The sequence below is a fragment of the Neodiprion pinetum genome, chromosome 3 (assembly GCF_021155775.2).
Source record: "Neodiprion pinetum isolate iyNeoPine1 chromosome 3, iyNeoPine1.2, whole genome shotgun sequence".
Classification (NCBI taxonomy): Eukaryota; Metazoa; Arthropoda; class Insecta; order Hymenoptera; family Diprionidae; genus Neodiprion; species Neodiprion pinetum.
Genome location: NC_060234.1, coordinates 26,983,906 through 26,999,279, shown reverse-complemented (window position 1 = coordinate 26,999,279; position 15,374 = coordinate 26,983,906). Strand labels below are relative to the sequence as shown.

The 15,374-nt window shown below is 41.0% G+C and overlaps 1 protein-coding gene and 1 long non-coding RNA gene across 8 annotated transcripts in view; one reads left to right on the top strand and one right to left on the bottom strand.

The window, feature by feature from the left end:
• The window catches only part of LOC124214657 (uncharacterized), a 134,340-nt gene that overhangs the window by 7,392 nt on the left and 111,574 nt on the right, over positions 1-15,374 (top strand). The window lies entirely within an intron of this gene.
• On the bottom strand, positions 4,973-14,613 carry LOC124214658 (uncharacterized). 6 transcript variants are annotated; one of them, XR_006882176.2, is made up of 5 exons: positions 14,493-14,613; positions 14,104-14,161; positions 11,753-11,893; positions 9,746-9,947; positions 4,973-6,034 (listed from the first exon to the last, which is right to left on the bottom strand). It is a non-coding gene; the product is annotated as an uncharacterized lncRNA (long non-coding RNA). The 6 variants fall into 6 exon arrangements; XR_006882174.2 differs by lacking the exon at positions 14,104-14,161; XR_006882172.2 differs by lacking the exons at positions 11,753-11,893; positions 14,104-14,161.

Below are 15,374 nucleotides of genomic sequence, written 5' to 3'. Positions count from 1 at the left end.
TCGGTTGAAAACTACGTGATTAATTCTATGGCTCTGTGGAGATCTGCGACGTTGGGATAGTGGGATATTTATGTTGATGTACCTGCTTTCACTTTTGCCAATTTTACACCCTGCGCATTTAAATTTCTACGTTAAAGCTCATTTTGCATCGATTGAAGTGAAAAAAACTTCAAACACCTCGATCGGTTTCCACGTATGTATAATGATTGTGTACATCATCCACTCCACAATCGATCAATTAATCGATTATTCGCTCAGCCCTAATTCACACAGCGTATGGAATGATTGACGATTATTGAGCGAGGTGTTTATTGGCGAAAATTGAATTGAAAAAAGTTCCAATCATGCGATAAGAGCATTATACCGGTATAATTACATCGCTTTATGCAGGCAGTTGTTACAACGGTGTGTTATCGATGCCTACTGGTACCTTGTAATTGCACCGACGATATCGACCGTGATTTCTTACGTACAGCCACTTATTTCACACACTTTATTCAATAGTACGTATTAAATTCCATTCTTGACTTGCGGAATAAAGAATTCCAGCACGCCTTCGCTTCTCAATGGCGGCTTTTGTTCAATGATTACAAAAAAAAAATAAAAAATACAAATGAATGACAGGAACAGAACCAAAGATGGAAAAAAATACCTTGACTCGAGATCCGAGGTGGATGGGTTTGATCATGCTGTAAATTGCTTTTCGTCTGCTTTTTGCGCACCGAAAAAATTGTTCGGGCAGTTATAGCTACGACTGCTTTTTCGCTGTTCGATTTCACTGCCTGTTGTTGTTTCTTCTTCTTTGCTTACTGTAAGAGCCGGGGATCCTAGAGGTGTACCATAGATTTCGCAGGATGACTTGTATATCGATTGTTAGACTCATCAACAGGTTGTTATTCTCATGCATCTTCTATTCACATGCAATTATATTTCTCCCGTAGACTTTCTCAAGGTGAATAACTTATCAGATGAACGAAGTAAAGAAAAACATTGAAAAACTCGCTTTGCTGTTTCGCCGAGCATCGTAGAGAGCCGGGAAAATTGTGAGAATTCCAAACCATTTCAAAGTATGAAATTACGAGAAAAATATTGCACACATTGTTGTAATGCGAGGTATGAACATCTGGACTGGTTTTTTGTTATTCCAACCACACGCATCTCGTGTCTGCTTTTGCGAAGACAACGCATTTGTCATGACAATTAATTGGGTTTGTGATCGGCGATGAATAATGTTTGCACGTTTTTTGCAGGTGCACAGTCATTAATATAGCAGGTATATAATCATTGTCCTTTATTAATTATTTATTAATGTATAGATTTCAGCTGTAACGTACCGCGATCGATGCTCGCAAATAGATTGATAATTCGCTTGTTAAAAATTTTTGCAATGGCAAAAGTTCTTGATTCTTCCATGATTCTTTTCGAAAAAACGCGCTAATGGATGAGATGAGAATTTTTCTGCGAACTGTCAAAGCATGGCGTCGAGTAGCTGCGAATAATCGAACGGTAAACCCAGAAACTGAAATTTATAGCGATTGTGCAAATTTATTTGATTTTTGGCGATAAAAAAGAAACAAAAACCGGAAATCTTGGAGGACAATTTTGATGAGAAAAATATTACTGATCGTTATTATGCACCACAACTTGTTTTCGAAGTCGGTGAAGTCTGCAAATTACGAAATTTCGAAAAAATTAACGACGAAGTAACTGTTCAGCTGATTTCTGGGAATATAATTTGGCTGTAGGGGCTCTTATCGGATTTTGTTAACTGTAAATAATCGTTAACTCGTGTTGATACGCGGCGCTTCGCTTTACATACTCGTTTGGACATGTCTATTTTTCTGTTAAATATGTACCATGCGTACTGTCCAGTCACAGAGCTATGAAAACAGAAATATAATATAGCAAAGCTTCGAAGGTGCAACTGATATGAAGCTGATTGAGTTGTATTTAGTTGAAACAATATTTTCTTACTGCAAAGAGGAAAAACAATTAAATAACATAAGTTCTGAGCTCCAATAGCACTATTATTGAAAACTTTGAAGAGATAACATTATTGAATTATTTGTACAACGAAAAACATCGCATCGCTTGTTCAATTTCAATAAGCTAGGATTCATTTTGTTTGCAACCAAATTATTTACAAATCCGTAAAGTAAGATTTCGGATAGCGATAGATTATTTTCCAATAAGGCATCGGCTGACTATTGATGACTTATAATGATTTCACTGATCATGGTTTTTGACCGACTGTTTGCGAGGCACAAGCTAGAAGATATGATTTTCCTTGTTTGTATTTAATAACAAAATCAGTTCTAGTTAATTCAAATTGGCCAAACGATACGACTCTTTTATTCTAGAACTGATTCAATAATGCGATCTCTTCCGAGTCATCAATAACTATGCTTTGTAACTGAAATTCGTTTATTCATTCGCTTATTTTAAAAATTTTTCTCTTTTGAGGGAATATCATTCGAACTGGATTCAACTCGATCAACTTCAGTTGCACGTTCGATCCTTCGTTATACCATATTCCTGTCTTAGCAGCTCTTTAACGAGACTGTCCTTTGGTATAAATTTAAAGTCAGATCTCGAGACGAATTCTTCTCTCATCGCATATAGGAATGCTGACAACCCGCAAATATTTGTTGCCATAGTGCGTCCCGTCCATACCCACATATTTATTTTTCGAATACAGGCATTTGCGTATCTCTCCGTATCACCGGCACGAGAGTTCAGTGTCGTCTGTCCATCGATGGCTGTGTCTACGTGTCCCGATAACAACAGCCGCGTGTCACGAACAGACACACGTTAGTATATTATGCGGTGATGCGTGACGCGGCACGTGTTTGAGAAAAATCTTGATTCGTCATAAGATTGTGGCTTACGACCGGTCGATGCATCATTTTAGAGGTGCTTAAGCCAACCGCGATCGTAGCTCGCTTGCATAACGCTAATGATACATTGATCGTATGCCTAAACGCGCGAACTAACCGCGTTGTAAAACCATAATCATGACAGGCGGAATAAAACTCGCCGAGTGTACCTACGGGATATAATTTCATTCAAAAACAAAGATTGATACCACACGAATAAGATACGACATACGTGTATTGGTTAAGTGAATTCAACTGAATTGACCCTGGAGAACTATGTTCGACCCTGCGCGAAGCTGTTTAATCAAACTCGCGCCCCACACGCCACACACCGTGCACAGTTATACTTCAAATGGCAATAAACGCCGCTTCCTTCCACAATTTTATTAACACACCTACCACTTTGGCCGAATCATCTCTTGCCAAGAATATTATCCAATCACGTGCCCGGTCTGCTTCGAGAGTTGGAAACTGTTGGTAGTCATCGTCTGTAGAATCCTCCGAGCGGATTCGCACAATTTTTGTCTCTTCACTTCCGGTTAAACTCTGTAGGTTTCAAACCTTGACTCTCCCGTTTACTTGCCGGCATATTACGGACTGTTCCGTTCATGGTAACCACCACACGACTTTCTCGTGTCATTTACGAGCACTTACGGCGTATTAGTCTTTCCCGGTTACTTTACTAAGTAAATTACAGGTATTCGAAGGCTGGGCGGGAAAACATTAGGATGACTCATGTCAAACCGCGACAAGATGTTTTCTTGCGCAATCGCATCGTCACGTGTTAATGTTGTGTGGATCTTGGTACCAAATGAGATCAGTCTGCAAGCCTAATGATGCAGCTATGCAGCGCGAGATGTTTCTTCTGCGCATTGAGTTGACTGACAATTGTGAAAAATGAAATTCGGAATGGTTGTCAACTCACTTGACGCCGCATTTCGACGGAATGTGAGAATGGAATCTATATTGTCTGCCAATCATTAAACGAAAGGAGAAAACTAAACCGATCCCCGTTATACCGATGCAATATATTTCAGTACAGGGAAAGCTGAGGATTGAACAAACTCTACAGTCGTGAGTAATCTTGAATTTTTTCGCACTGCCTAACTGCAAGTGAGGCTATTGTCGCGTCTCCGCTGCAGGTGGAGACTTTCTAAACTATGATGATAGAAAACCGCTGTCAGCTGCAGAACGCAATAGAGAGCTTTCAGCAGAAACATTCGAGACTGAAATCATAGCTCGGAATGTGTGTAGTATTATGATCGATGTATATCTATTTTGCAATCGATGTAAGATATTATACCAGTGCGAACGAAGCGCAAGTTGTGTTGTACGGCTATTCTTGGATTAGAAATAATTGGTAACAATGACGATCTCTGTAACGCGAACTAGTTGCGTAATGAAACAATGGCTTATCGCTTGAATGGAATTTCATCGACGGGATGCGCGCGTTACAAATTTATTGCAAAACTGGAGTAGTAATTGCACGTGATAAACAGACGGTGTTGGGTATATTTTGCAGGAAGTAGCTTGCGTTAAGGTATGCAGACTGGATCACCGACTACCTGTTAGTTAGTAGAACACTTCCGCTTTGTTGTAACAATGCGTCGAGGATATCTCAGCCATAATACCAGTCGCCGCACATAACTGATTGGTTTGCCGCGATAAATTCATTAAACAATCAAACGGACACTCGTTCGAAACCGCGAAGACGTGACGTTACATGCTCGTCGCGACGAGTACGCGAATCGAGTATTTAAAACGGACTTATTGTATTGTTTTCGTATCAAAGGAAGTGACAATGTGCAGATAAGAAGAGAATCTTTGATTCTGCACTTTGCCGTAATGTGAAAAGTATCAAGGGTATGTACTAGAAGCAATTAGAAAATTTTTATTCGATTATAACACTGCGCAGTGCACAATCAGAACTAAGGCATAGTGCATAAATAACCTTGATACGCCTGGTATTAAATCCATTGTTCTCTTGCTGTACAATTTCCGCAGATGTCCCCGTAGATTATACTAGGAAGAAGTTTGTTGTCAGGGCTATTTATATTATAACAACAAGATTTTTTTTATATATTTATTTTACAAGCTCTACATTACTTTTTTTTATACTATACTAATTTTTACTATACCATACTGATAGAAACACGTTTTTTTAATCTTTTTTATCGCACAGCTTCCTTGACTTCGGTACCGAGTTATAGATACTTGATGATTAAAGTAATACTGTTTAACGAAATATGATTTTTATTCTACATCATTCTTCTTCACAAGTTTTAAGTAATTGGAATTAGAAGTTATACTTGCTTCCTTTAATGCGTAGGTACGTAAAAGGGTGAAAAATTATTACAAAATCATTTAAAAACTTTTCATGGCATGAGTAGAACATGAAATTTTCACACGAAGTTTTGCCGTACATGTTTCTGGAACTCTCAAGACTTCAAGTAATGCTGGACGCCCTGGTTTATTTTCGGTACGAAGTAAAAAGTTTTCTATGTTACTCATATATTGGGATTATTTATTTTCACTCGTAATTGACGGAATTTATTCCCAGCGAGACCGTGTATTTTTATAACATTTGTTATAATATATTATGACGTTCTCCTGCGAAATGAGGTGACACATTTCGGACTGACTGAGGTTGCCGAGCGGTATGCTGGTCGTGAGGAAAAACGGATCGAATCTTGATTCTTAGTGCAGATGCGAGGGCAGAGATTCGTAGCCTTGTTCTTCCCGTCTCAATGCCAGGCCAGCCGCAGGAACCACAGGAGACTTAATTAAAGTGGGAGCATCGGGCGGCACGCACAGAGGGATTCAACAAATGACCGAAATAACTCCTTAACCGTGGAGCGTCTGCAGAAAATTTCATGCAAAATGTGTCCTCGTGTACTTCCATATTTGACGCAGCGGTAACACCATTTCTCAGAAGCCATCGATTATTCTATTTCTGTTCAATGTTTCTCCACCTTTTTGGGAGGATCGTTACGCCCTGACCCGATCGCTGTCACTTGCTATCCTTGTAATTTTAAAAATCTATGGTGCTTCGGGAAGACCATGAATTAGTAATCCTGTCAGCAGACGGAGATATCCCTTCGTTGAGTGGATCAGCAGTGGGAAAGACGGAGACTCGGACAAGCTGAAGAACTTGTTTTCTGAAAACACATTTTGCGTGAAAAGAGAAAATTTAGGTGAAAAATTGTGTTAGCAAAGATATTCCAATATGAAACATATAATTCGATGTCAAAATCATGCTTAGTTTGAAATAACTGGGCGGATGAAAATCTTAACGCAGACCTACGAAGAGACTAGCCAGCCTGACAGTTGACATTCGAAAAACCGTAAACTAGAAAATGAACCACTACTGATCGGGAGTAATTTGCTTTTCAGAAAATAATCGTGCAATATATTTTTCCCGTTTGTTAAACTTGACACGTATTTTTCCACTCGAGATCGATCAATCGTCAGATGTCGTAATTTTTAGTCATGGCTAATCACTTCAATAACCATAGCCTAAGGTTCTGTCCTAATCGGTGACAAAACATATCAAATGCGGCTAGACGCCGAGTAATTGTTTTCGGCAGTATTCTCAAAGTTTCTATAAATAATAAGCGTAATATATTTTTTTCCGATTTTCAAAGAACATTGAAATAGGGAACCGTTTACAGACCTTGAAATTGAGACGATTATTGTGTTTCGAACAACCGAGAAGCTCCTAAACTGTGTTTAAAGGTACCTGCACACTTTTTCAGTCGTGAGTTGTTGAATTATGAATCTCGAATCGTGTGGAGGGATATCGATCGTTGAATTTCATTTTATTTTGGAGAAAGATGTGCACTCCTGTCGTAAGTTATTTTATTATCGTCGACTGCAAACTCCGACGTTCGTTTGAACAACAGGCCCAATCTCAGGTTTTGTTGACCGCTGTTGACCGACGGCCTTTATCACGGCCGTATTTTATCACAAGGCTGTAGCCATTTACGTGACCCTATTCACATCGAGCCATTTACCCGGATCCTACACGCGTGTTACATCTGTAAACACAAGACGTAACAGCACTAACCACTTGTTGACGAGATTCCTCGAGCGGTAACTCATGTTCTATCCAGTTTTGAGAATCGTTAATTGATCAAAACACAGCACCAGGGAGCTGTATAATGATGTAGTTCGATCAGTATTATCAGAACTATACCGATGACACTCCTGCGTAATACCTTCCATAATTCCAATTCTCGATCTTCGATTTAGCGCTTCGATTTAGTGGTGAGAATCACACGGCAAAGGCGTACCGGTACAGTGTACATAAGGAAATAAAGTTGCACATAACACCTGACGGACTCCAAAATGTCAGCTCTTGACATTTCTGTTTAGATGCTCCAGTAGCTGCGTTCTATGTACCCGACGGAAATATATTTTCACCACAGGCAGCAGTTGTATGGGCAAAAGTAGACACGTATGTCATAGCGTGGTTACAGATACGATAAAAGTTGGAATAAACAGATTTTGACGGTGATAATATGTGATCCTTTTTCGGGCCGTTGTATTAGCATGGTTCTAGCACGAGTCCCCTGCCTTTAGCATCGTTAGTGTCGACCCAGTTAGCACAATTCACGTGTGTTACAAAATTTTGCGTTTTATTGACAGTAAGTGGTCTAATGCAGTGTTTTCTTGAATGATGTAAGAAGACGTAGCAAGAAATGTTTCCGGGTGATACAAGAATAACTATAAACTAGGCGATTGGTGCTCGTGAGCGTATGAATAGTCAGAACGAATCATACGAGCTAGCTACGCTTGTCCATCGAGTCCGAAAACAGATGAAATCCAGCCATCGTCACTCGGTATTTTGTTAATTTGGAATTGTGCGTGGTCGAAGCCCTGCATGTTCCACACGACTTTGTACAAAGGCACCTCAAGATGAAAGTTGAAGATTGTTTCTAGAACACTCGAAAGCCAACAACGGAAGAAGTGAAAGGCTGACTGGGATTACGGCACGATTCCACTGTGACTTGATCTAATAAATTGATGACGCAACAAAGATTCTCAGCGGATCGTTTGAGGGTCAATGTTAATTAGCGAACCTTGAGATTATGACGAGTTACAATGGGTTTGTTATGTAAGACTAATTGCGTCTGCAGTCAGCGTTGTGAAATACAGCATCGGGGACTCTCCACGTGCGAATAACGTATTCAAACGTTATACTGCACCTGAATGTACAAAGATACGAATTTACATATGCACGGAATTTCCGAAGTTATCAAACAAAACAGACCGCATATTTCGCAAATGGGATACATTTTCCTCTTTGTAGTCAGTTGGACGAAAGAGTCTCCTCGCGAAGACGTACTTGAATCATTCTTCTTGAACCGTGCCGAATTTGATACGGTTATCGTTTGCGCGAACGTTCAGGTGTTAATTCTTTTCACGTGACCGAGATCTTGTCGAAGTTGTGACTCGAAGTTGTTCGAGCAATTTGTTCCCGAAGCCCGGAGATATAATCAGGACGTTTGAAAAGATATCATTTCAGAGTGCCTCGCCTCGTTCCTCCGGCACTTCCGGCGGTCGCCGAAGGTGAGCTATACGCTACAAAGAGAAGAGACGGACATGTCCACAATCAGACAATCAAACGTTGATAACCTTCACGTAGCCATAAGGCTCCCTCAACCAGACAGCACAATTGCACCGTATGATTTGCTTCATAAATGTTGAACTGGCATTAATATACCGGGTGAAACAAAGGGAAGAAGAAACACGCCGCTCAGTGCAAGGCCGAAAAGTTTGGTCAATAGAACGCAGCGTGCTGAATTTTCCATGCCGATGAATTCTCGGCGAACATTAACTTGCCCCGAATTTTGTAGTATTCATTTAACGCGCCGCCCACAATGTGCACCGGGGTTAATGGCATCGGAATACTCTGCCGACGCACCGAGAAACGAGGAAGACGAACGGAGGGATAATTAGATTGAAATATTAAAAACGTGGCTGTTCCGTGCTGGGTTATCGTCGAGGTCGGGTCGCCTCGGTGGAAGGTTGACGAGGGCTACGATTTAACCGACGGCGCACCGTTGTCCATTGAATCCAATCGAGACAATCACGCTGATGCAGGGACGGTGTGCGTCAAAGTGGTTCGTTGATAAACCCATATCGTTGGTTGTCGCGTATAGTTTTTGAGCGAGCCTCGTGCTCGCGTCTCTGATAGAATTGCAAATCACGGAACGGAACTGATTCGACACGGTGGAGACTCGATCGGAGCTCTTACTTTCCCCAGATTAACCAGCTCTTATCCTTTTGTCCAACTGCGGTACACGCGTGAACGAGAAGAAATAGCCGTAAGAAACGACACTGACCTTGTACTTGATAGGTAGTTTCAGGCGCGTGTTACTACAATAGCACATCAAATACCCGTGCTTCACGGATCGAAAACTTCTGCCGCTCGGGTACACGCGTGCAGGAATTATTACGAGAATTTCTCATTTAACCGTATACCTTCAATGCATTCATTGGCCAGGCGGGTGAGCAGCTCGTGCACTGCAACAGTTAATTGCGCCGCGTTAAGAGCGTAATTATATACAGTTGGTAAGTGGAATAATAGCTCGGTGCAACCAGGAATGAAGAAAAGGGAGAAGTTTGCGATACACGGCAATCAAGATGGAGGGCTTGGAACGGGTCCATCGTAAACACGTGAGCAAAAGTTAAGAACCGGCCCTGACACGCTATCCGTATATACGTATGTACCTACACTTATACCGATAAGATGCTTCACGTTCAAACTGCCAATTGCTAACCTCGACTGATCGCGAATGATCCTACGACGCGGCGTCGAGTGTTTGTGTGCGTACACCTTCGGGATTCTCTAATGGAAAACGTACCTCGAGTCACGCGACTTGCATACGAATCGTGTGTACGTCGCCCTTTCTGTCATTCCCTTAGAAGCAACTGTGACGCTTATTGGGTTGAGCCTCTTCCAAGCACGAGTGATGCATATTACGTGTTGACGTGCAGCGAGGTCTGAGTGTTTCCGATCGATTTGACGCAGTCTGCAAATCATCGTGACGCGTTAGCCGCACATTCCTGAATGTAAAAATTGACTTTTTATTAATTCCTGGGAGCAAATTGATTATTCAAGTACGATGATGTAGGTAAATTTATAACGACCGTGGATTCTAACGCACTGTCCTGATGTTGGAATGCGATGAAAGAATATGAGATAAACATTTCTCTGATACCTACTTGCGAGTATTTTGCATATCAATTACGTCCCACTCCCTGACGGTGTTGCGCGTAATTAAAAAAACACACTGGAACACACGCATTGCCGCATATTTCAACGTGGAGAAACTTGTGCGGAGGTTTGGCTGCTTCGACTGCCGTAAATCACTTGATAATGTCAGGATTATCTCAAGTTTCACTTACATCGACTGTATTTCCAGTAAACGGCTAACGATACCTCGTCCGTCTAGTTATTTGCTCGTGAAATTACGTAACGAGCCTCTTCTCTATACATACCTGCATCGCGTAAATAATTTCATCCGAACCGAAAAATCTGCACGTACACAATCACGTGCAGTCGAATGTGTACGCGTGTGCACGGCTTCTTGGAGCAGCATCTAAATTACTTTTACGCCTGAGTTAACACGCTATATGTTCCGCGCTTCGATCGGCGAGTGGCAGCTCCGAAATGTCCTTGGCGTTTCCCACAATAGCTATTATCCGATACCTATACACCTAGTGCTTATATTGCAGATATAAATCGCTACTCGAGTCTCTACGTCGGCCCAAAATACCCAGTTGTATCAGGATTTCGCTAAATTGATAGTTGATGTGGCTATGTAATCAGATTCCGTGACTGAAACCAAGCGGAAAATTCTTCCCCAACAAAGTTCCGCAAGTTCCTGAGCTTAATCGAAACAAAAGCTGAACGTTTAGATGAGCTAATGTGAATAACGTCTTCCAGTTTCATCTGTTTTAACTATTTTCAGTGAAAGATTGCCAGTGAATTAAGAAACTAACAAGTTCCCGACTGACGAGCGGTTTGAGAAATGCCCCATTTCAAGCAATAACGAAGCTGCTTTTAGCGATATGGAATGATTGTTAATGAGTTCAGGAGACAGTACCGCAAGTCAACTTGACTTGTTGTATTTGACCAGCAACAGACCAAACACGCCGTGTTTTGTTTAAGTACTTACGTATCGCGCAATGTTCGCTATATTAAAAATCATTGACGGAATGAGGTGTGGCGAATTAAATAATGAGCAGTTCAGGACTTGACGAATGAAAAAAGATGAAAAACAATTAGACTATATTAAAAAAAAAAAAAAAACACTTCGTACTTAGTCCAAGAACTTCCGTATCCGGTGACATGAATTAATATCGCATTCGCTGCGGCTGAATCGCCACTGGTTTTAATCAGTTTTTAACACTTCCGCGCAACCCTATGGTGCACGTGTCTCTACTTATTATGCATGATCTATACGCGTGAATTAGCTGTTACACTTTATCGGAAGTAGAAGTCAGTTACGACAATTCATTAGACTGTCGATTCATTCGACTCCGCTACTTTGCGTTCCGTCAAGTCCGACGAATTCGGTAAGTATATGTCTACCTACAAGGTGGAGGTCGAGTTTGCACCGCTTCTACTACCACGCTGTCACATGTCATCGGTTTTGCACATACACGCGGGCTCGTTGTCAGTCTATTTCACCGTGTGGCGCGTGTTAGCACGTGTAAAAATACATAATCTAGTGTTTGATGACGTAAGCAAGTGCAAGTAAGCCTCTGCAGTTATGCAGCGTGATCAAAGAAAGATTCTATGTCACAATCGAACAAATGCTAATCAAGCTAACCACCTATGCAGGCGTATTGCGATTTCTCTCCACCTGATAATTTCTGCCGATGTGGTAAGTTCACCATGAGTCTGAAAAAGTTCTCCAGTCTGACTCTCTTATCTATTCGGCTGAATGTAGGATAGGATCGTCTCCACCAGATTTGGACAATTTATTGTTTGGCTTGCTACCTTGCTGCGGTAAAAAAGATGATTCCTCATTATCATTTTGAAATTTTTTGGACCGTGAAGAATCGCGGCGAGGACATATTGAAGCTGTCCAGGCTAGCCGGTGTAAAAATCGTTTACCACTAGCAAGAGACGCGAACCGGGGACGCAGACAGTGATAAAAGTATGCATCGTATCAGAAATTTATCTTCATCTTCCGCGGAATTGATTGATTATTCTCAAACGTCAAGGTGTGAGCGTAACTACACGTGTACTTGAGCAACTTCTGCTACTCTTTAACGGCAATCCTGTTGTGCTCTGACTTTACGATGCAGTAAACAGCGTTGATCGCGGTGATACCGAGCTGTATGCGCATTATAGATACGGGAGATCGAGCATTTGCACGACATACCATTTTCCTCCCACCCGGAACTCTCCTTCGTCACGGAATGACCAGTGACCTTGGCCAAATCACCCGCCACTGTGTATAATAGAATTCGCAAGACGATGAGGACCTTACTTTATTACGCTTTTGTTTCGTGTACACGAATCCACCGATCCCCATGGGAATTGAATGACGAGCGGAAACTGCGTGGGATTTTATACGGACTGGATGAGTGGCTAATTCTCATCATCAACGAACCATCTTGTTTTCTATTGAAACAGGTTTTTAAGATCCGATCCGGCTTACGCGTCACTCGTGCCTGCTTCCCATTGCCATTTGATGATACGATAGATGAATATGTATAACGACTTTCTGTCAGGATCAACAGCACGTGCAATTCTCGCAAGTTTAAACGCAGTCAACTTCATTATTTTACACGTTTGGAAAATAACTCGCGATGACCAGTTCGTTATCGTATTACACGTACAATGAATGTCGAAATATCCGTCGAACACACTCAATGTCGCAAAACTTATCAATAAAGACATATCCTTCAGGTTTTCACATATTTACAACCTATATGTTTGCCCTTGGAATACCCTGATTTTAATGACGGCATGGCAGCGCTATTCCGTAGGTATTAAATTTAGCCTTCAGATTTAGGAACCGTGCCGAGTGTAAAATTGATTCGCAGACAGCATCGTTATAGAGAGATTGTTAAGGCTCATCAGAAGCCCGGTGTTAATGCCCCTGACATGTAAACAATTCGGCTGTGGGTGATATGACTATTGGAATAAATGAATCTCGTTATACCTACTTTTGAAGATGCGGGATGATGTTTGAAATCAAACTCATTGGATTTTCCACAAAAAATACAACTGTCGTATTTATTCAACCCAGTTTTGCGCATTCAGTGATTATTTCTTTTGCGATGCTTATGCAAACTGTGCAGAATAAAAACGAGAATTGCGATCAAGTTTTACTTTAGAGGTGTCGCAAAATTGACATCAATCTTGTTGCCACACTCATAATTTCAATTTAAGAAACAAAAAATATGTAATTTCAATCCTTTCATGAAAATGCAAATTAGATGTTAAAGATGATAAAAGCCTCTATACGTAGGACACATGAAAAAAAAAACAACGGTGACATTTTCAGCAACTTATGCTTCACGCATTTGAGAACAGCCGTTAAAACATCTGAAGTAAGGGAGTAGCATCTGATACATGGATTCGCGAATATTTTCATCCCGATGATGAATAAATTTATCATTTGTCCGAGCATAAATTACGTACTCGTTGACCACGAGACCTTATATGGGTTCGCACGTTTGATTTTGGGTCATTGCGAATCATCAATTTCGTGCAGAAGGTCTGGGGTTATAATCAGGCAAAGACAATTGCATAACAAGTGAATCATACACATCGAGAAGACTCGAGCAATGAATTGTGGGCCCACGCTAAAAATGGATGAAGCAATTTGATGGAGTGACGAGGCTGTAAGATGTTCTGTCGTCTACCCGGCATTATAAATGAAAACGACATATTCATCTGATATTCAGTAAAGCCATGAACCAAATTACGGGAGCAAATACGTTGAACGGTGCTACAGTAGGCTGCAGGGTCGTGGCATAAGGTAAGTGAAATTCTATTTCTGCAAAGTGTATTTGAAACGTCGCGATTCTACGCATATCTTTGCATGTATACGGAGTAAATTATCAGTCCGAATCGCAATTGACATAATCCTGACACCGAAACCGCAAACGAAACAAATTTACCGTGACATTAACGTAACTACGCTAAGCGAATATTTTCTGCTCACGATTCGCATCACTTATAATCGTCCATATTTACCAGTCGTTGGATCATATTGCTTAGCAGAAATTCTCTCAATATTGCTCCAAATATTTTACTAAACGTGGAGAGAAAGAAACAAAGAATTAGTTTAAAACACCTTCAACAGCAAAAGCTTAGGTATATAGTTGTAACGCGAGATCTTGCCAAGCGGTGCACGAGTAGTAAGTCAAAGTGAACCGAAGTCGAAAGAATTAATTAACCTAAAGCCAATCAGGCTATGAGATGATTAAATGGTAACAATTCCAAGACCGACGTTTTTAAATTGCGTGAGAAAACTCACTGTCAGTTGGCCCACGAGTAAAAGTTCGTACGTACGTAATAAACAAAATAGGGCAGAGGATACCCTCGGGACAGAAGGAGCGTTGACTCTGGATTTTTGTACTCACACGAACATGCACATCCACGAGTCTCCGTCCGTGCGACTGAGCAAAATATAATTTACTGTATACGCATACCAAGTGCCAAAGACGTTTAACACCGGATCGTCGCTCCTCCGCATTCTCATAACCGTGGTGCGCACTTGGAATGAATGCCCATGTCTATTGGTGGGCTGTTTATTACGCGTTCATGATAGAGACGAAGATTGATGGTGTGCCATTGTCGGACTGGTAATTTTTCATTTTCTTATTCTATCCCTAGCGATCGTTGTAGATTCTTAGTTTGACAACGAGTCGCATCCGATCTACTCAGCACGAAGGATCCAATTAACCCTCGACCATAGGAAAAGTTACCCGTTCACCTGAAACTCGGCTGATTCGTAAATTTGTTAATTTTTATTGACGATTTTTACAACTAAGAAACTTTAGATCAGAAAATTTGCATGCGCGACACGCGATAGAATTTGCAAGGCTCACTTCTTTAAGATGCAAATTCGCGAAATACATGACGTGAAGAACGTAGCTGATTAGTTTGAAACTTAAATACGTCTTGGAACATTTTATATGGTAATATAATGATCCAGCATATCGTAGTTTCGACTGTACGTTATGCGATGTGAAACGTTGAGTGCTCATCAGATAAGACTGTTGAATTTCAACGAGACTCGAGGAAAGCAAGAGTCTGACGAATCATGCGCTATCGTGACTTAATTGGAATGTTGCATGCCTTTTTTTAATGTTTCAGTTAATCAAGTTGTTATATCACCGCGCCGATGTGATTTATTATTTATTCTGCAAGTATTGTTCTTCGATTATTATCGGTCCAAAGATCGCTGCCACAATATTACGTGTAAATTGCGCATGGTATGCGAGTAAATTGTCGTACCTAGC